The sequence below is a fragment of the Saccopteryx leptura genome, chromosome 1 (assembly GCF_036850995.1).
Source record: "Saccopteryx leptura isolate mSacLep1 chromosome 1, mSacLep1_pri_phased_curated, whole genome shotgun sequence".
NCBI lineage: Eukaryota > Metazoa > Chordata > Mammalia > Chiroptera > Emballonuridae > Saccopteryx > Saccopteryx leptura.
The window spans coordinates 378,553,595-378,574,831 of record NC_089503.1 but is presented as its reverse complement, the minus strand read 5'-3'; the positions used below and the strand labels follow the sequence as shown (position 1 = coordinate 378,574,831).

General features: G+C 54.1%; 1 long non-coding RNA gene across 1 annotated transcript; it reads left to right on the top strand.

Moving 5' to 3' along the window:
• The first annotated feature begins 587 nt into the window (after nt 1–587).
• Nucleotides 588–3,122, top strand: LOC136389577 (uncharacterized). Its single transcript, XR_010748316.1, has 3 exons — nt 588–661; nt 1,931–2,203; nt 3,023–3,122. It is a non-coding gene; the product is annotated as an uncharacterized lncRNA (long non-coding RNA).
• The last annotated feature ends 18,115 nt before the right edge of the window (nt 3,123–21,237 follow it).

Genomic DNA, 21,237 nt, shown 5'->3' with positions numbered 1-21,237 from the left:
CAGCTACCAGGGACCACCTTCCAGATAAACTGTCTGCACTTAAGGTCTTGTCTCAAAATCTCTTTTCAGGGGACCCTAACTAGAACCAACCCTCTTCCACCTCACCCCACACACACACACACACACACACACACACACACACACACACACGTCTCTATGGAAAGACTGGGCATAGAGAAGCGTGCTGCCCGGTCACATCTGGGTGGCACCAATAGTAAATGCTGACACGCCTGGAGCCCCGAGACTGTGCCCCTCACTTTGCTGACTGACCACATTCTGCACTCACTTCATTAAACTTCACAATGATCCCAAAACGATGATACCTATTTTCCAGAGCAAGAAACTGAGGCTGGCAGGTTCACCCGCCCCAGGTCCCTCCCTTTCGTAATAAACCCGGGCTGTGCACCCAGACCTGTCCACCTCTGAAGCAGCGGTCTCGGAATGACCACGCAGGGTTCCTAGGGCCAGCGCAGTAGGAATGCTGCCCAGAGAGGTCCATGAGGACTAAGGGCGGAGAGACTTCCTGGAGGAGGCGGGGCTTGGCTAGGGCTTGAAGGACAGGGTAGGCTTTAACTGGCCAGATGGGAAGAAGAGAAAGTTCTGGGCAGAGGGTGAAGAACTTGGAAAACAACAGGGAGGAGCCGGGTCTGGCTGCCCAGGGGTGTGTGTCTGGTAACTGGAGCAGGTTGAGGCCTGAATATCAACTGGGAGGGGGGGGGTGGCGGGGTCCTTCCTTCCCTCCCCTAACCAGTCTGTGTCAGCGAGCGCTCACCTCGATCTGTCTCCAGCACCCCAGGACCTGTGAAGGCAGAGGGACTGGGCGGGGAGGTCCCGCTCAGGTCTGGGCTGCAGAGAGTTCCCACCTGGCCCGTCCCCTGTTTCCTGCCCGAGCACCTCTGGACTCAAGCCTCCCCTCCGAGTAGTAAATAGATGTGTAAGGCAACCATTTCCATTTAAAGCTCTGAAGACCGAGGGGAGGAGGGCCTGCAGGCCATCTGGGCCCTTGTTTGGCAATGTTTGTGCTCACAACAAACCTGATAGACAGAGATTTATCACCGTTTAAATTAGCTGGGGTTTGCTGCGTTTCCACCCCCGCTCCCCCCACCCCCGCCCCCACTCAGGAGTTACAGATTTATGGTGAGTGGGAGGGCGGGGGGCACAGGGGAAGGGGAAGGGGAAGGAGGAGGCTGAGAGCAAGGTGTGGGCTTGGAGCAGGGGGTGGGACGGCCAGGAGTGAATCAGCAACAGAGAGGGGACTGAGAGAGGAAAGTGTGTGTATATGTGTGTGTGTGTGTGCGGGTGTGTGCGAGCGCCTTTGTGTTAGGGAGTGGCCGAAAGACACCTGCAACAACACTCTCCACACACGCACATACACAGCTCATAACCACCCGAATTGCTGAGCGTGGAGGCTGCTGACATTCTAGGCCATCACCATCCATGCTAGGACAGAAGCCAGCAGGGACGCACAGCTCTGGCAACCTCGGGGCCCATTCCGGCCTGAACAAAGGCTCCTACAGCACTCCACCTATTCAGACGCTGTTCCAAGCCTTCCGTATATTCACTCGTTGCACCCTGAACACCCTCCTACCTGGACATTATGATTATTGCTATTTCCCTGACGCCGCCCCCTTCCCTCCCCGCCGCCACGGACTCCACCTCACGTTCCTGTAGGAAGGAGCCTGGCCTGGTGTTCCCAGTTGTTGCAGAAATCCTCTTTGCCCCTGGATGGTCCCAGGAACTCCTCTCTGAGGTCCTTTCCGCCTCCTCTCTGGGTCAGGACCCTCCATGCCTGCCAGGCTGGCTCTGTGCCGACACAGGTTGTGCATGCCCTTCCCATCCCAGTCTCGGCGTCTTTTCTCACACCCTGCCTCATCCATCCTCCCCACATCACAATCCTTCTGGCCTTCAAGTCCATCGTGACTTCCTCCAGGAGGCCCGTCCCAAGCTCTTTCAACGTGGTTCAGGCCTACCAATCGGGGACACGTGGAGCTGCCCTTAGAAATGATCTGCAAAGCAGAGGAAGCCAGCACATGTGGGCTCCCTACCTCTCAGAAGCAGAGCAGCCCTACTTTCCGTGGCCGAGTCCTGGTTTGGATTTCATTAGACGTGCAGATCCCATTGTTCAGAGAAAAACTGCAAGATGTCATCCAGTGATCAAGCCTAACTTCCTCATTTTATGGACGTGGAACCCAAATCCGAGGGGGTAAGTGACTGACATGCCCAAGGCCACAGGGCGAGCTCGCTGCAGGGCCAAAGGGCAGGCCTCGGCTGATGTTCTTTCTGCACGATGTCCCCTGGTGCGTGGGTCCATCTTCCCGGGAGACTGTAAGCTCCGGGGGGGGGGGGGGCAGAATCCAACGTCTGTGTCCCCTCAACGAGCCATGGCCGAGTATCCTGGGCTGGGCTTTCGCTCCCTGAGTCGGGCAGCTGCGTCTGGAACCTGTGTCATAGTTGTCTGTGGTCCCCAGTAGAGGCAGGCTGTGGGGCTGAGGCAGGGGTGGGGTGGGGGAGGAGCAGCTGCTTGTCCCGAGAGAATCCCCTCCACGATGGGAACCCACCCTGCTGAAGAAGCTCTGCCTCAGAATTCACAGCGCTCGAAGTACCTTCCTTTCCAGAACTACTCAGAGCCCGTGCCCCTTTGAACAGAGACGGTCTTTCGGTTTGTTTGTTTGTTTGTTTGTTTGTTTGTGCCCGGAAGGCCCTCAGCTATAATCTGATGGAAACCAAAGGAACTCCCTCTCCCTCCCCCCACAAACCAGACCATCAACCTACCCTCATCCTGCTGAGTGCCTGCAGTGTCCCCATGAATGCACCCTTTGGGACCGGGCCCTGTCGCCAGCAGGGCTGAACTCCATGAAGCAGGAGTGTCACAGGAGCTCTGACTAGGGCTGGATTCCTCAACGGAAGGAGAGTAGACTCCAGCCCCACGTTCTTGGGGTCTAGTCCTGGCTCAGTGACTCGCCCACTGAAAAATCCTGGGCAAGCGGCTTCACCTCTCTCTGCTTTGGTGTCTCCTGTGCAGCACAGGGATCAGAGCGGCCGGAACAGTGCTCCGGGGATTCTTACAAGGGTCGAAGGCGATCACGTGTTAGGGCCTATCCTCACCCGTTCCTATGTTCCTGTGAGTAGGGGCCTCAAGATTATGCAAGTGAATTGCTTGGCAAGGGTTCCAAGGAATGGGAGGATGTCGAAGGTAGAACTGGAAAAGACAGAACAGGCGAGTTACCCAAACATCAGACAGCCCTGGAGACGGGTCTCGGGGCGGGGGGGGGGGAGTGGGGAGAGATCACTGTGTGGCCCCCAGTGGAGAACTCTAAAAAGTGGGAAGAAAAAGATCCGGTACCAAAACCAACTCAGACTCCTTCCTTCATTCGCCAGGAGCCGCCCCTTAGCTTGGCTTAAAATCCCCTCAAAGGGCCATGTTACATGATAGTAATAACCAACGTTGAATAGCGAACACTCACTCACTGCCTCTTCCCCCAGTGTCCTGTGAGGCAGCGGTAATTCGGGATTATTGTCATTATCTAGTCCTACAAGAAAAGGACCGAAGCTCTGAGGGTTAAATGCCCAGCCCAGGCCACTCGATCCTGAAGAGGTTGGGGTCCTGGCTCCTCACCCCTAGGCTGAAGCCGGCTTCCTCCCCAGCCCCTGCCCAGGTCACACCATCCAAAGGCCTCTGCAGTGGCCTCACCAGCCTTTCTCCTGGGGCCACACGAAGTCCACGTTTCTCGCTATCGGGCTGGGATCTGATGCTCTTTCCAGGTTGGTGGAAATTACCAAGGCCCAGGGGCCCAGGGACGGGGTGCACGGCGGGAGAGTGAACTAGGCAAAGAAGACATAATCCGGGCCCTGGGGAGTTTTCCACTCACCCTTCCTGGATCGGGCAAAAGTACAAATGGAGGCCCACATTCCATACGTCTAAATATTTAAAAGTTATAAATCAAGTTAACAAACTGTTAAATAAAATATGTTCTATTCTCCCATGCTGACACGTCTACCTTCTAAAGATCTGGAAGGCCAGGTTCAAATTTAGCTTTCTCAGGCTTCCTGGAGTTCTGCACAGGGCGGGGCAGGGAGAAACTGTCCCCCCAGCCCCTGCCCTCCCATCACCGACATCACCTTCAGCCATGAAGAGCTTCAGGAGACACACGTGGACACCCCGATCCACATGCACGAGCTTTCTACACGCCCCTGCATTCAGCTCAGCGTGAGGAAGCACAGACATGCTTCACCCTGGAGGCCGGACCTGGGGAGGCGGCCTGCACAGGGTCTGCACATGAGAATTCCAGGGCCCTGGGTATCTGAAGAATGATCTGGAAGGAAGGTGGCTCCCAGTGGAGCCTTCAGACTCCTTGCCCTGTGAGGAGGCCCAGAGGAGGGCCCTAAGTGGAGGGGAGGGGGGCTTCTTACTTAGTCTGGAGGCACTGGAGCTGAACATGGGTTATTATTCTGTTCTTCACCCTTTTAGCTAATCAGCCAACATCTGGACATTTTGGGTGACTTTCCTTTTGAAACACATCTTCGAGCCCCATCACTGCTCCTGCAGTTCAGGTCACTCTCCCAGTTCTGTCACGGGGTCTCCACAACAGCCCTCAGTCCTGCCCCTCCCCCTTACCCACAGCCAAAATCATCATTTCCCAGCACAAATTGGACTCTACGGGGGCAGGCTTGGTACCCTCTGTGGCTCTCTGCTGCCCAAACTTTTCAATGTGTCTGGCTCCCAACCTCTCCGGTCCCAGCCCACGCCGTGCCCTATTTCTCAGTGACATGCTGGCTCATCTACACTGATCCCAGCTCCCTGCAACGTGTGAACCACTCATCTCAGCTCTTGCTGTCCCCTCTGGCCCATCTCCCATCTCCTGTCTGAGCCAATTCCTCCTCATTGAAGATTCAGTCTGTGATCAAACCTCCAGCGATCCTTTCTTGTCAACAGTCCAGCCCTGTCTCCGGGCGCATCGAGGGTCCCTACAGTGCACTCTCCTAATAGAGTGTTTACACCATATCACAGTGATCTCTTCCCAATACCCCAACCACCCACCTAACCCAGCTTCCTAATCGGTCTCCGTGCTCCTGCTCCCACCCCTATTCCAGGCTTTCCTCCACCCGCAGTCACAGCGAGCTTCATGTCACTTCTGCTCAACCCCCCCCCCCCCAGTGGCTCCCGTCTCTCTCTAAAATTCAAAGACCTTGCTAAGACCACGGCACTCATTATCATGTGCTCCCTGGTTCCTCTGACTCATTTTCCCATCTCTTCCCCTCACTCATCCTTCTCCAGTCACATACTGGCCTTCTTGGTCCTCCTTGAACATAAAGGCATCTCTGCCTCAGGACCTTTGTACAAGCCATTCCTTTCCTTCCCTCAGGTCTCCGCTCAAATGTCTCACCCCCAAGACCCTTCTCTTTCCTATACCTCGCTCTGTTTCCCTTCACTCACTCACCCCCACCTGGCAGAGGATACATCACTTAGCTTAGGCATCATTGCCTGTCTCTCCTTCGACCATGTGAGCTCCAGGAAGTGGAGGCTGTATCTGTTTTTGTTCACCTCAATGTCCCTAGGGCCTGAAACGGCATCTGGGCACATAGTGGGTGTTTAACAAATATTTAGCAAAGAAATCAAGAAGTCTGTTTATGTTTCTGTGTTCCAACGAAACGTGTCGCTCTGAGAGCAGGACCCACGGCTTATTTATCCCAGTGTTCCCCCTGCTTAGCCTAGTGCTGGGCACACCAATGGGGGGGCATGCTCCATTTGGGTGGTGAGGAGCGGAGGGCAGGTGCACAGCACACGAAAGGCATGGAAGCGGGCTGCGGTTTAGGGGAGAGGGGGTTAAATTATGGGGTCAAGGGCTGGAAGGCGTCAGGGAAGGGTTGACTCTATGTGATACGGAACATTACTAGGTCTTGGGCCAGAAAGAATTTTATGCAGAAACCAGAATTCGAGGAAAGAGTAATCAGGAAGACATGGAGCGATGGAACTGACTTCCTTGTGGCCCAGTAGCAGGAGATCCCAGGGACACAGCATTACGTCTGAGTCAGACACCACAAGGCTGGCCTTCTGCCACTTCTGGGCCTGCTTACCTGGGTTAATGGCTTCCTAACTCTGAATATTGGTCGTGAGGATTCTGGGATTTACGTGGGAAGGGTATATACACTATACGAGAGAAGGATGACATGTAATGGATTCCCTAGGGGCAAGGCCTGGGGAAGGGACAGGGAGATGACAATGGATCTGCCAGCTGGGGACAGTCAAAGGCCTCCTCCTGGCATCACCTCTGGCCCAGCCCTTAGTCACCAAGAAAAGCTTGGGAAATAGGGCAATGGAGTGTCTCTGGTCTCCCTGCCTGCCCCCCGCCCCCCCCCCCCCAACAGGCTTTACTCTGGGTCAGTTGGAGCCTGAAGTGGCTTTTAAGCAATTAGACTAAGCGCTGGGCACTTGCAAATCTAATTGTTTCAAAAGCTCTTGAAGGGCTTGAGTCCGAGCTCTTAAAATGCCTGAGAAGAGGGAAATAGTGATGTGGGAGGTGTGGAAGCCCTGCTTCTCTTCCCCTACCCCCAGCAGTGCCGCCATCCTTCTTCTGGGGCGGGGGGGGGGGGCTCTAAAGGCTGTGTCCCCTCCCCCTGCCCTGCTTCAGATCTCCAAAGTCCTGCTACCCAAACTCAGTGCCCTCCCAGCTGAGCTGATGAGAACTAGGTCTGTCCAGTAGTCAGAACCCCCCTCACCAGGGGCTCAGCAGTTCACCTACACCCCAGAACCCAAGGTCACATCTTCCTGTGACTGCACACCTGGCCTCAGAGAGCCTAGCTGTCCAGGGAGGGAGAAGAGACCTGCTTCAGAGGAGCAGAAACGCAAGAGAAGTTGATCCTCAGTGAGGGGCCAAAGCAGGAGCTCTGGGTGCAGAAGGGGGTGGGGCCAGAACAGGATAGAAGAACTGGGAAAGGCTCCACAGAGGAGGTGCCATTAAGGGTGGGTAGGATTTTGCAGGTTAAGTTCATCATGAGTCCAGGGAATGAACATGAACCAAAAGCAGGTCACGGGGGGTGGAGGACCCCAAGGACTGCCATCCTCCCCGCTGTGTTTCTGACTCTGTTTCCCTGTCTGTAAAGTGGGTCACTGAACCAGCTTTGGAGTTCCGCAAGGGAGCTTTGGACCATTTCAGGGGAGTGGGGGTACGCAAGGCCCAGCCGCCCTCCCCACTTCAACCATGGCCACAACTCGTAGCTGTTTTGCGTTTTAGTGTAAGTTAAGTTTATTAAAAAGCTGTACTACTTTTAAGCCACTCTACCCTTTGTAAACTACCGGAGTAGGTGATTTCTCGCATCCCTTCCAGCTCTGAGCTCAGAGCCTTCCCTTACTAACGCTCCATTAGCCCCTCTCCTCTGAGAAGGACACACAGAGAAAAGGACCCAGCACCCCGATTGCCAATGGCCCCCTTCGGAAAGTCCATCGAAGGCCTGATGTTCCCGATGGGCTCCTGCCCAATTTCCCTGAGGAGCTCAGCCCCGTGGCCAAACTATTAGAATAAAATGATCAGTGGACACCTGAAAACCTACCATGAGAACACGTCCCCTTTCAGTTCAGGCAAAGTCCCCTGGACTTTTTCACAAGGATGAGTTACCTTTCCTTTCACTGAATTGTGAAAAGGAGAGTTTGGACTGCTGCCACTGGATCTACATGTTGTGTAAGAGGGCGGAGGTGTCATTACCGGCAAAGGCCAAAGCTTGGACACCGGCCCACCAAACAGCTTAGAGATGTCCTGGCCGAGGCTCTCAGATGGGATGCAGGGTCCCCAGGAATGCCAAAGGAAATTGTTGAGTAAATCAAAGGATGAATGGACAAACAAAGAGGCCATTGCCAAAACGCACTGCTCTCTTGGAAGGGTCACTTTAGAAGCTGTTATCAGTCGTGTTTACCTTGGTGTGAATGAAGTATTCTAGAGCAGCGTTGCTAGGGGGGGAAGGAAAGGTTTGGAAAACCGGGTGTCATAAAAAAAAAATAATACAAATGTCTCTCTCTAGCTCGCTCCTTTCCTCTCTCTAAAAAAATCTTTTTAAAATTAAAGAAAAATAAAAATTAAAACATGGCCCAGATAGCTTCATTGGTTAGAGCATGGTCCCAATGTGCAAAGGTTACGGGCTGGATTCCCAGGCAGGGCACATAAAGGAACAGATCGATGTTTCTGTCTCCCCTCTTCTCTCTCTAAAAAACACCAATTAAAAAAATAAAGAGAATACAAAGAAGGAAGGTGACGAGTGCAAGACGATCACTCACATAGCTCTGTCCTAGCCTGGACTGCCTCCCACCTCCCCACCTTATCTCACCCACCCCCTCCTCACACTCTCCCCTTGTCTTCCCTGGAAGCTGGGCCCAACTGCAGGGCCCAGGTGCTGAAAGGTGCTTTCAGGGTGAGGGGAAAGGTATTTGGCCCAGAGCAGGGTGGGGGAGGGGGGAGCGTGGAGTGGGGAGCGGGAGGGGTGTCCCTCTGCGCTATTGTGAGGGTGGTGTCGGAGCTGGAGCTGCCGAGTGTAAACAGGGAGGGAGGGGCGCGGCTTCCGGCCTGAGCCCTGGGCAGGAAGGAGTGGAAATTCCTACCTGCCTTCTGCTCCCTTCCCCACCTGCCACCACAGCGTCTCCACTTCACAAATAAAGCACAGACTGTAGTCAGGAGAGTCTGCCATGACACCGGCCCCTGTCCGGGCCTCTGCCCTTAGGAGGCCCCAGGACAGGCCTCGGCTCCAGCCTTCAGCGCCTGGACCCCAGATGGCCCGCACTCTCGGTGGCCTCTGCCCCGGCCCACGGCCCCGGCCCCGTTCTCCTTTGAGGAGCAGCCTCTTATGTCTACAACAGCCCAGGCACACTTAGAAAAAACAGAACTAAAACCTCTCCTGGGTCTTTCGCATTCCTGGGTTGAGAAGTCAGGTGTGGGACTTTAATCATTTCACCTTTCTGCATCTCAGGGTCTTCCTCGATGGATAAAAGAAGTATGAAAACAGCTCAAAAAAAATATAAAGCCCCCTGCCAGGGTCAGGAATCAATATTAGGCCGTTTAATGTGAGTTGAAATCCACATCCCCCAAGCCCGATGGTCTTGGGCAAGATACTAAGTTCTCAGGGCCTCAGTTTTCTCATCAGAGGCGCCCACACGACCGACCCACCTGCCTCCAAGCTCCAAGCTCGGGGCAGTGGATTAAAGGAGGGAATGTGCAAACCCCGTGGCCCAGGCCCACAGGTGGCAGATGTTCGTTCTCCATTGCTCCCCTGCAGTCCACCCTTACCTGCTGCTTCACTCTCCACAGCTTCAGTTACCCGTGATCAAACGAGGTCTGAGAATACTACATGGAAAATTCCAGAAATAAACAATTCCAAAGTTTTAAATTCCGCGCCGCTCTGGGTAGTGTGATGAAATCTTGAGACATCCAGCTCCATCCCACCGGGCCAGCCGTGAATCATCCCTTTGTTCGGTGTCTCCACACCGCACACACTGCCCACCCATTAGTCACTGGGGGGGGGGGGGGCTCTCGGTTATCAGAGTCAAAGAGAGAACACATTCGCATGACTTTTATCACAGCGTATTGTTATAGTTGTCCTATTTTATCATTAGGGATTGTTGTTCATCTCTCACTGTGCCTAATTTATAAATTAAACTTTATCATGGCTATATATAGGAAAAAGCATAGTATATCTAGGTTTTAGTACTACCTGCTATTTCGGACATCCCCGAAGGTGGGGGGGGGCTTGGAACAGATCCCCCTCTGATAAGGGGGGACTACTCTATTTCCTCGAACCTAAGATTATGAGGTGCACTGTTACTTCATGTCCCTCTACCAGTGGGTTTCGAGACAGGCCCGATTTCAGGTGTGAGCACCTTAGAATTGATGAGATACTCTAGGACTGGGAAGATAGGGAGGGGACAGCCAGAGTGTCAGTCTGTACAGAAATAGCTCTCCGCTCAGGAGACATTTCAGAATCGGATGCCCACACTGCATCCATTTAAACCAAAACCTCGGGGGGGGGGGGGGGGGAGGAGGCCCAGTAATCAATCTGTGCCTTGGTTTTCCCATCTCCAAAACTGGGATTATTCTAGAATCTACTTCTAGGTCCACGTAACTATGTAGAACCATGCCAGGCCCACAGACTTTCTGAAATCAATGTTAATGATTACTCAACTCTGTGCCCCAAGCCCTGGCATGGACTAGGTGCCTCCCCCAGGCCCTGGCATGGACCAGGTGCCTTCTAAATGTTGGTCAAAAGCAGGAGTAAATACACAGTCACATGACTTCTGCCCTGCCCTCCTCCCAGGGGCTGAGAGAGGCCCACTCTGGCTTCGGTCCAGGGTGTGGGGGCCCAAGAAGAGGCTCACCTGCCCAAGGGCCTTGGGTCGAAGTTCAAGAAAGCCCCGCCCTTCCCCAGCACTGCACCCCGCCCCTCGGGCTGCCCTTTCGGGGGCGCTGCCTTCCAGGCCCTGCCAAGACCTCATGGAGTCCCTGACAAGAACCAAACTTCTCCCCCTGCCTCCCCTTTTCTGCTCTTCTTATTTTCTTTTCCATAAAGATTAGCCTGTGTTGCTCCTCTATCAAGGCTTGGAGGATAAACATGCAGTCCGGGAGGCAGAGAAACCCCAGGCTTGAAGGCCCCTGGCTGCCCCCACCCCGACAGCATAAACCCAGGGCTTTTAAGCAGGGAATGGGTTTCAGTAAATCTCTCCTATCAGCAGAAACCTTTGAAAGAGTTTGTTTAAAGGCCAGGGAGATAAACAGCAAGGAGAAGTGTTTGTTTAAGATGTATGTTCTCTGTGGGCACTCTGGGGCCCGGAGCCACATCTAAGGGAGAAGAGGCTCTCAGAGTCTAGGGTGCGGGCCTCCCAGGGGCTCCGGGGAGGGGGGGGGGCTCTGGGTGTGGCCTCCAGCCCAGGGGGGAACCAGACCTCAGGGCAGGGAGGGGAGCTGGACTGCACCTGCGGACTGCCCCCCCCCAGCCCCTCCCAGGCTGGGGTGGGAGTGGAGTGGGGGGGCTGAAAGTTGCTGCTGGAAGGAGAAGGAGCCTCTCTCACCCTGTTAGGCCTGCAGACACAAAGCCCCCCACTCAAAATTCAGAACAAGAGCCTGGCTCAGGGCGCCTCCAGGGGTTCCATCCTCAGCAGCCCAAACTGAATGAGGGCTTGAATCCGGGTATGGCCAGCTCTGTGAACTTGGACAAGCCACCTAACCCATACCTAGAGACTTGGGTCCTCTCTACTGTAAAGATACGGTGCCTGCCTCAAACAGGTTTAAGTACTTCCCCTTCCACTTGACAAATACGCATTGAGTACCTGCTGTATACCAGACACTGTCCTCTGTTGTAAGTGCCTGGGATACAACGACAGAAAACAGAACAAAGTCTCCGCCCTTTTGGAGCTGAGAATGGAGGGAAACTGACAATGACCATAATAATGGCTAAATTATACATTAGAACAGGGGTCCCCAAACTTTTTACACAGGGGGCCAGTTCACTGTCCCTCAGACTGTTGGAGGGCCGGACTATAAAAAAAACTATGAACAAATCCTTATGCACACTGCACATACCTTATTTTAAAGTAAAAAAACAAAATGGGAACAAATATAATATTTAAAATCAAGAACAAGTAAATTTAAATCAACAAACTGACCAGTATTTCAATGGGAACTATGCTCCTCTCACTGACCACCAATGAAAGAGATGCCCCTTCTGGAAGTGCAGCGGGGGCCGGATAAATGGCCTCAGGGGGCCGCATGCGGCCCACGGGCCGTAGTTTGGGGACCCCTGCATTAGAAGGTGGTAGGGGCTAGGGACAGAGATAGAGCAGGGCGCGAGGAACTGGAAAAGGATGGTGAGGTTGGGCCCCACTGGGACAGTGGTCTCTGAAGGAGGTGCAGATCTCTGAGATTGGAGGCAGTGGTGGGATTCAGCCGGTTTGCACCGATTCAGCAGAACCGATACCTAATTTTTTGTTGTATTCGGAGAACCGGTTGTTAAAATAGCACTTGTCATCAGGGTTCTCTCTAAGGTGGGTGCCTGGGCAGCCACCCAATGTAGAAATCACACATTTACATTCCTTACTCTTTTTTAATGTTCATCTGCGCAACAGCGTATTCTAAGCGTAGTCATGTTCATTTCGTCCATGGGAGAGAAAAATTGCAAGTGAGGACACCAATCAAGAAGCAATATGGAAATGTCTTAAATAACAGTTTTATTGTTCTTTGTCAGGTAATATTTAATATTTTTTTCATTAAATTTTAAAACTGTTTCTTATAATCTAGTTTTGTATACCTCTTTTATTTTTATTTAAGTATTAAATGCAGGAAATAATAAACTACCTTTTGGTATATCGGGTTTTTTTATACTTAAAATGGTCATTAGGGCCGAGAGCCGGTTGTTAAGTTATTTGAATCCTACCACTGGTTAGAGGGGTCCAGGCAGAGGTCTGGGCCAGGGAGAGCTCTTCTCCAGGGAGAAGTGAATGAGATGCCTCGTATTATGCACAGAGCCCTGGAATGTGGCCCCGCGGTCACAAATAATAGCTGAGGTTGTCATTGAAGCAATTACAGAAGGTGGGAGGGCTTTCAGGGAGGAAGTGGGGCCTGAGCTAGGTGTCCCCTGGAATTCCTTCCCCTGCCAGGTAGAGAAGAGAAACAGCCTCTCTGGAGCTAAAGCACCTTGAAGGTGGGGAGGCAGGCAGACCAATGACAGAGTTCATGGTACCTGAGGGGTCTGGGGACAAAAGCAGCTGGATTGGCAAGGAAAGTCCTCAGCAGGGACCAGGGGGCTGCCCTTTGCCAAACACATCATGGGGGCGAGTGACTTGCAGCTTCCTGGGCCTTTTCTGTCCTCTACAGCAGTGGTCCCCAACCTTTTTTGGGCCACGGACCAGTTTAATGTCAGAAAATATTTTCACGCTCTGGCCTTTAGGGTGGGACGGATAAATGTATCACGTGACTGAGACAAGCATCAAGAGTGAGTCTTAGACGGATGTAACAGGGAATCTGGTCATTTTTAAAAAATAAAACATCGTTCAGACTTAAATATAAATAAAACAGAAATAATGTAAGTTATTTATTCTTTCTCTGCGGACCGGTACCAAATGGCCCACGGACCATTATCGGTCTGCGGCCCGGGGTTTGGAGACCACTGCACTACAGTAAACTGGGAATAATATATCCTCCCCTCGCCGGATGGTTGGGACGATGAAAGTAGGATGGAGGTGTTTGTGCCTGGAGCAGAGTAGGTGCTCAGTAAATGCTGGATGTGTGTTTCGGGCCCTCCCGCGTCCTTTCAGACTCCTTTCTGGCTCTTCCACGGGAGGGTGAGTGGAGCGGTGCTGAGCCCACCAGGCCCCAGAATTGAAGGAGACGTTGGACAGCTGGACTTTGCCTTCATGTAGCTGAAAGACAGTCTCACCAGAGAAACTTTAGACTTGTTCCTGGGCTCCGAAAGGAAGGGAGGAATTTCAGGAAAACAGATTTTCACTGCGCTTAGGAGGAATTTTTCAACCATCAGTGGCAGAACGGAGGCACAGGTTAGGGCTAGAGGCTGAGCAGTGGGGAACCTCTGCTCTGGGAGGCGTTTGACCCACTGGTTTTAGTCGCCCCCCCCCCCTTCCCCAGGTGTGAGGTTTGGGGACCTGCTTCCATCCCTTTCCAGGGTCCATAGTCCATGGAGATCTGTCTGCACACCAGAGTTGTTCGTCCCCTTGTGATAACTTGCCTGACCTGTGTCCTTAGGGATGTGACACGTGACAGGCCAGTACATCTGACACATGAGTCCATGCTAGATTTGGAATGGTCACAGATGAGCATCTCAGTCCCACCAGGTCACCCAGGGGCAGTTTAACCGGGCCTAGGATGTGTTCGTTCAGAAGAGCTGGGGAAATGTCAGGCACTGTGTGAGAGACCAAGGGACAGACCTGTCTGGGGAAACGCCCCTGAGTAGCTCAGCAGATAGCTCCTAACGCCCTCCAAACCCCTACGTACAATGAGAGCAATTCGGCTAAGATCACTGACCATGGCCCAAAGATTTACAGGGCCTGACTGCCCGCCCCAACCCCTCCCCTTGAACCTGGGACCTCTGGGGCACCTTCTCCCTGCCTCGCACTTGCCTTGCCAAGGAGAACCCGCTCACTGGGCAGCTGGAAGCCTGGGCTTCTCTTTTCAAAGCCTCTGCGTCTCCTTTCGCTTCTCCTCCTCCTTCCTTCCCACCCCTCCCACCCCCCCCCCAAAAGGAGGATGCCCCTTCTGTTGAGTACACAGCCTGTAATTTTGCTGTCAGATCTCAGCCAGGAGGTCAGTGTTGTGACTGACTGTTTAAGGATCGCTCCCTTAAGGGTAATTACACTAAATTCCCTTCTGAAGGACAGCTCTCTGGCTAGAATGCAAGAAAGCCCCGCATCCCCCATTCACGGAAATTTATGATTTCTGTCGCTGTCACTGGCACCCTGGTAGGGAGACACTTCGAGGAGCTTCAACTATTCTACTTGGAGGTGAGTCCACAGCGCGGCAGGACCCAGGTAGGAGGGAGTGTTGGGGGGGAGGTGGTGATGGATGGTCCAGCAGCAAGGGGAGAGGGGGTCCAGAAGGGCCACGCTGGGAGCTGCAGGCCCAGCAGGTCCAGCAGGAACGGTGCCAGAACCAGGAGCTGGCCGTGATCAGAACTGGGAAGTCAGGAAGCCCCCCTCTGATATCCACCCCTTGAGATGAGGCCCCTGGGGCATCCATTCATTCCTTTGTTTAACAGGTTGGCATTGGCACGATCACCTGCCCTCCCCTGTGCGAGGCACTGAAAGGGGGCCCTGCGGTGGACAGCAGCCCCTCTGGAAAGAGCTGGAGGAGCTTGAGCAAAACAAAGCCCCCCAGTGGGAGAGGTGAGTCAGTATCCACGCCCCCTTCATCCCCAGACCCCTTCAGAAGTGCAGTGCCCTGACCCTTGTCCCCATCGGTCCCAAGGGAAGATGGCAGACATTGGCCAAGACCTTCCCGATCTCACCCCCCAGCAGCCCAGCTGCCCCTGCACACCCCACCCCAAGGAGACCCCAGCGAGAGTTGGGGAGTCACTTACCCACGACAAACAGTTAAAAGGAAGAAAGCGGGTCTGGCGATATCAATGCACTTTGATAACAATAAACTCCGCTTTTAATTTATGCTAATGTGTAGGGCTGTGGTGACAGTAAGAACTAAATTACAGAGTGGCTTTCGAGCTGGTAATTATCCCTCCATTTTTCGCTGCTCTGGAAGATGGACACACAATTATGCGCTCTTGCTGTATATTAATACAGATTCTTGACATCTTCAGCAGACCTGGAGCTGTCATCGAGCTTTTTGTCTCCTTTAATTGAAAATTAATGGTTACTGGGTTGCCACGGAAACAGAGGCCACGGACGCCAGTGGCGCTCACGTCTCACTGAGGGACTGGCGGCTTCAGGAGTCCGGAATGACCTTGAAAGTTAAAAGAAAAAAAAAAACTTAAAAAAGAAGGGGAGAGGAGGGGAAACGAGGACAGGAGGGTGGGAGAGTGTGTCGGAGCTGAGAGAGAGGAAAGAGAGAGAGAGAGAGACAGAGAAAGAGAAAGAGAGAGAGAGAAAGAATAAAAATTGTAAAAACAGAAAATCTGCAGGAGGTTGGTAGCATGGTTGCTTAAGAAATTAGATTAGTAAGTTTTGCCTCTCGATTTTGTCTCTTAACTCTCTCTCTCTCTCTCTCTCTCTCTCACTCTCTCTCTAAGGCCCATTGATTAACTGGGAGCTGAGGTCTCAGTTCCAAAATCCAAGATTCTACAACTCTGTCTTAGGAAGAGTGACAGCATCCACGCAGAGCCCCCAGGAGGAAGAGACAAAAGGGCTCCCTGGTGCCCTGCGAGGTGGCAGGCAGAGCAGGGGCTGAGGTCTGAGCTGCAGCGTGGGCACGCCCCCGGTCCAGCGGGCTGTGCTGTCAGAAGTGGGGAGCAGGGAGGGCTGCCTCCTGGGGAACCCGGGAGCTGGAGCAATAATGAGCAGGAGAAAGGGCTCTGTGGGCTGGGCCTGCAGCCTGAAGACATAGCAAAAGGGACTCAGATGAGTCAGGGATGGGGACCTGAAGAGGGAGGGTCCTGGCAGGGGAGTGGGGGGCGCACAGTTTGGTTTGCCCGAAAAGAAGATAAGAGATAAAACCAGGCAGTTCCCTGGGACTCCAGGAAGGCCAATGGCTCTGGGCTTCGGAATGTTTTTTTTTTCCAGGAGAAATTGGGAGGCCCAACAGAGAGGCAGTGGGGACCCCTGAGTCATCTAGCTAGGAAGGTGGGCACGTCCCGATCAGCCCACCATTTTAGTTCCTCAGCTCGGAGCAACCGACTCCAGAAATGCAGTGCCATTCAGCGATGACTGGGTGTCCACGGAGGGAGAACCAGGAGCCCAGCTGGAGAACCCGACCAAGAGTCCGACCTAGAGGGCCGAACACGGAGCTGGGGAGAGACCTCTAAGCAAACCGTTTCAGGGCCAGCCGCCCCTCGAAGGGTTCTCTACAACAGTGGTCCCCAACCCCTGGGCCGCGGACTGGTACCAGTCCGTGGGCCATTTGGTACCGGTCCGCAGAGAAAGAATAAATAACTTACATTATTTCTGTTTTATTTATATTTAAGTCTGAATGATGTTTTATTTTTTAAAAATGACCAGATTCCCTCTGTTACATCCGACTAAGACTCACTCTTGACGCTTGTCTCGGTCACGTGATACATTTATCCGTCCCACCCTAAAGGCCGGTCCATGAAAATATTTTCTGACATTAAACTGGCCCGTGGCCCAACAAAGGTTGGGGACCACTGCTCTACAAAGATGTTTGTCACAGTGCTATTTATAATAGCACACATCTAGGAACAATCAGGATAACCAACAATTGCAAATGGATAAAATTAGATGCCTTACAGTACACCCAAAAGATGGAGGGCTCTACCGTCGTTTCAAATTAGGTTGGAGAAGAATATGTAATAATCTGGGGAAAAGGTTTCTCGGTACATTGTTTAATGGGAAAAAAAAAATCCGTTGTTTAAAAAACAGTAATGCGTTTATGATTTCATGATGTTGTTTCTAAATTTTTTGAGATATACATACATTGTGTTATGCTATAATAAAAAGTTACCTATGTGTGTGAGAGTACTGTGAACAGGTGTGTAAATGCTCATGAGTGTATCTATATTTTTTTATTTTGGAAAACATTTCTTTTTTTTTTTTCAGTTACAGTTTACATTCAATAGTATTTTGTCTTGGTTTCAGGTGTCCGGCACAGTGGTTAGATAATCATATACTTTGCCTAGCGTTCCCCTGTTTTACAAGTACCTGGCACCATACGTAGTTATTACAATATTATTGGCCATATTCTCTGTGTTATAATTTACATCCCTGTGACTATTATGAGTGTGTAAAATCTTACCATGGTTATCTCTGAGTGGTGGTATTATCTTTATACGCACTTTATCTCCTTTTTTATGCTTTTCTGTATTTTCTAAATTTCCTATAATAAATAGACATAATTTTTATTGACGGGGCGGGGGGGGGGGAAGAGAAGGTGTTTCTGAACCAAGCTTCCCCAGAAACCGGTCCCCTAAGGGTACAAGCCCCCGCCAGGAGCTCCCTCCACACCTCTGGGACTAGGTCCGCTGGCCCAGGGACTTTCCCCCGGAGATCACTCAGCAGATCCTTTTCTCAATGGCCAGGACCCATCGCAGCCTCTCCCACCCGCCAGGACCCTCTCCCCACCCTCAGGCGGTGGCCAGGGCATCCAGGCCCAGGGTGGAGGGCTGAGGACCCCCGGAGGAGCTGCAGGGGGTGCCAGGGGGAGCAGGCTCTGTGACAGGCAGCCCTGGATGGCACCGTTCCCCTCCTTGGTTCCTGCATCAATCAATCTTGTTGCACAGACCAGGCAACTAAGGCCCAGGGATGCTAATTGATTTCTTCCAGGTCACACAGCGGGTTGGTGGCAGAGTCGAACTCAACCCCAGGGGCTCTGCCGGCAGGTTTGTAGTCTCTGCACCCTTCTCTGCTGCCTGTCCCTCAGCATGTCCAGAGGACTCAGCAGTTTTGTAGTCTCTGCACCCTTCTCTGCTGCCTGTCCCTCAGCACGTCCAGAGGACTCGGGAGTTCTGGAAGCCTCTGTGAATGGCTTGAATGTCTAGAACAGCCCCCTTCTGTGAAGGTCACCATGGGAAACAGCAGCTTTTCATGGTCTTTGCACACTTGGCTTGCCCTTGGCTGGACTGGGAGAGAGCGGTCATGTGACCCCTAATTAGAGCTGGAACTTTGGAACTGGCCAGGATGGAGCTCCCAGGGGGGCATCCTTCCCCCCCCCCAGACACATCCTGAAACCCCTGCCCTCTCGCGCCCGCACTCACCTGGCACATGGGAGCTGGCCTCTCACCCCCAAACTACTCCGTTACCCCTGCCCAGCCTCAGCCTCCAAACTCCGGTCCACACTCCCTTCCTTCAGGAAGCTTCCCGGCGATTCGCTTCACGCCGCCACGGTCGTTCCCTCGCTCTGCCCTCGCTAAGGAACGAGACCACGCGCCCTGCATACATCCTCTGTGGCAGGCCCACTCCGCGTACCTCTCACGTGTCCATTCCCTTCATCCTCTTAACAGCCTTACAAGGGGGGGGGCGGGGGGGGCACACCTTTCTCCCACCAAGGCATAGAAAACTTAGCTGACTTGCCCAAGGTCACACCGCAAGTCAGTGGCAGAGGCCGAATTTGAACCCAGGCAGTCTGAGGCCAGAGCCCGTGCTCTTAGCCACCACCACCCAGTGACAATGCAAGGGACCGAGGTTGCACCAGAATTTTGTTGTACTGGCTGACCTGGACTTCTGTATCGGTAGCCCGTTTGGCTGGGATCTGGTGACATTTCAATGACAAGGCAGGTCTCAGTGATGACCTATCCCAAGAACAGGCGACCTTGGCATTTGAAGGCAGGTAGAAACAGATGTGTCCCCTTTCTGGGGGATTATGTGGCCTGATCAATTCTGTCCCCACTGGTCCTGCCGCCAACACTCAGGACAGGCTCTGCACAAAGGAGAAGGGTAACAGGGGTCCGGCGGGCTGTCCGCCCACAGCTAACCAGGGCCAGCGAGCGGGGAAGGGCCCCAGCCGAGGGTCCCCACGCCGCTGCCCGCCCTGGTGGGGTCCTGAGAACCGGAGGCCTGGCACCCCATCCCCTCCACTGCCCTGCACCCCGCGACCTGCCTTCTCCACCTCTCCCTGCCCTCGCCCTCCCCGGCCTCGCCCCTGCCCTCTCCCCGCCCTGTCCACTTCCCCAGAGGGATACCAAACAAGAAGACACACTCAGCAGCAGGACAGCGGTGGCGGCGGCGGCGGCGGCCGCTGCAGCGAGGGGAGCCGGGAACAGGCCTTCATTTCCCCAGCTCCCCTGATCCCAACCTAATCCCTGCTCAGCATCCTGTCAGCCGGCTGTTCTCGGGCTGACATTGCTGCAGGCACCTTCTCGGCAGCCCTGCCTCAGATCTGCCTCCTCCGGGACTTCTAAAGAGGAGCCCGAGCTTTCTCTGTTACAGCCGGCTTCACTCGCTGCCCGCAAGCAGAGCCCAGGCTCCCAGGGGGCCCCGGGCGGCGGGGGCGGCCGGGGGGCAGTGCCAGGCCTGACATTTCCAAGGAAGAGGGGAGGTGGCTGGACCCAGAGGCTTCCAGGGGGAGGGGGAGGCCCAAGGCAGGAGCCTGGCCAGGGCACCGGGCCTTCCTCTCAGCCCGGCTAGCCTTGCTCAGGTGTTTGGGTCTAAGAGACAGAGGGGAAACTGAGGCTGGAGCCCCAGGAACTCAGGCTGGTCCTGGTTCTGACTGTGGAGAAAGCAGAGATGTCCGTGACTTTTTGAGTCTGCTGAGAAGTCTCCGCGCAGGGTGGGATTGGGGAAGGGCAGCTCGGGCCTGGCCGCACCCAGCGTGTAGGACAGAAAGCCCCGTATGGGCCTACACACTAACCAGGCCTCTCTTCCCGAACACCTGCTGGGCGCCGAGCATTGGGAGAAGAGCAGGGGAGGCAGCCTGTCCGTGGAAAAGGGATGAAGGGTGAGCTTGGCATGAGATGGGTCCCGATCCCAGCCTGGCTCTGCCGCATAGTAGCTGTGTGCCCTCAGGCCAATCCCTCTGCTTTTCTGAGCCCTGTTTTCCTCATCCACAAGGTTGGTGGGTCATAATAAAAGCTTCCTTGCAGGATCAGTGTGAAGTTTAGGGACGAGTTTGCAGAGCTCCTGAGGTTTAAGATGATGATTTTTACTATTTGGGTCACCAGCCACAGGGCACATTAGAGTCCAGAGCTTTGGGTCTTCGTGGAAGGGGTTCTGCACGCAGGGGAGTCCCCTGAGAGCGTGTGTGTGCCGGCGAGCCTCTGTTGGGGGCGGCAGGGGGGTCCCAGGCAGGGCTCCCATGAAACCACTGAGTCTCTGTGCTGCAGCCTGAACAAGCATCTAGGGCAGTGGGCTCTGGCCCGCCCTCCCTTCCCCACACTCCCGCCCTGCCAAGGGGACAGGGGGACAGGAGGCTCCAGGAAACCCAGGAAGGGGCGCCCCTCGAGCCCCCTCACATGGTCCCTCTCTCCCAGGAACCCCAGGACTAAATTAGAAGGTAGTACCCAAGACCGCAGGTGCCCGGTCTTAACATCCTTGTCCTGGAAACGTGACCACTTCTCTTATCAGCCCGGATAGCCCTGCAGGGACAGTCCTGGGAGGACCCCTGAGGTCACTGGACAGGAGTGGCCCCATGGCACTGTACACACACCTCTCCGCCAGTCGCTGGGAGGTGGGGGCTTCCCGGCCCATCTACCGCCATGAACTCTGCATTCCTGGGGTCAGTACCTCTGGGTGTCCCCAGCAGGTGACCTGAGACCCCACTGGGGCTTCCTGTCAGGCCAGGCATGGGCTCAAAGAGACAGGCTCGGGTGGCGGCATGTTGCCTTCCGACTTCCCAAGAACCTCCCGGCACCACTGCGGGTGTGGGGAGCCCGGCGAACAGCCTCCTGCTGCCTCTCCCTCTCCGGAGCCTCTCCCGGAAGATGGCTGCCTTCGCGGCTGGGGAAGGACTGGGGGCCTGTCTCAGCTCTCTGACACCTCACATCCCCCCACGTTCCAGGGCCCCACGCCCTGGTAACTGCTCCCACCTGCCTAAGCAGAAGTCTACCCAGGGAGGTGCCCTGGGAGAAGGGGGCAGCGGGCTGTGTGAGTTTGAAGCCTTGGCGCTTCACGGCCAGTTGAAGAGACCTCAGCAAGTC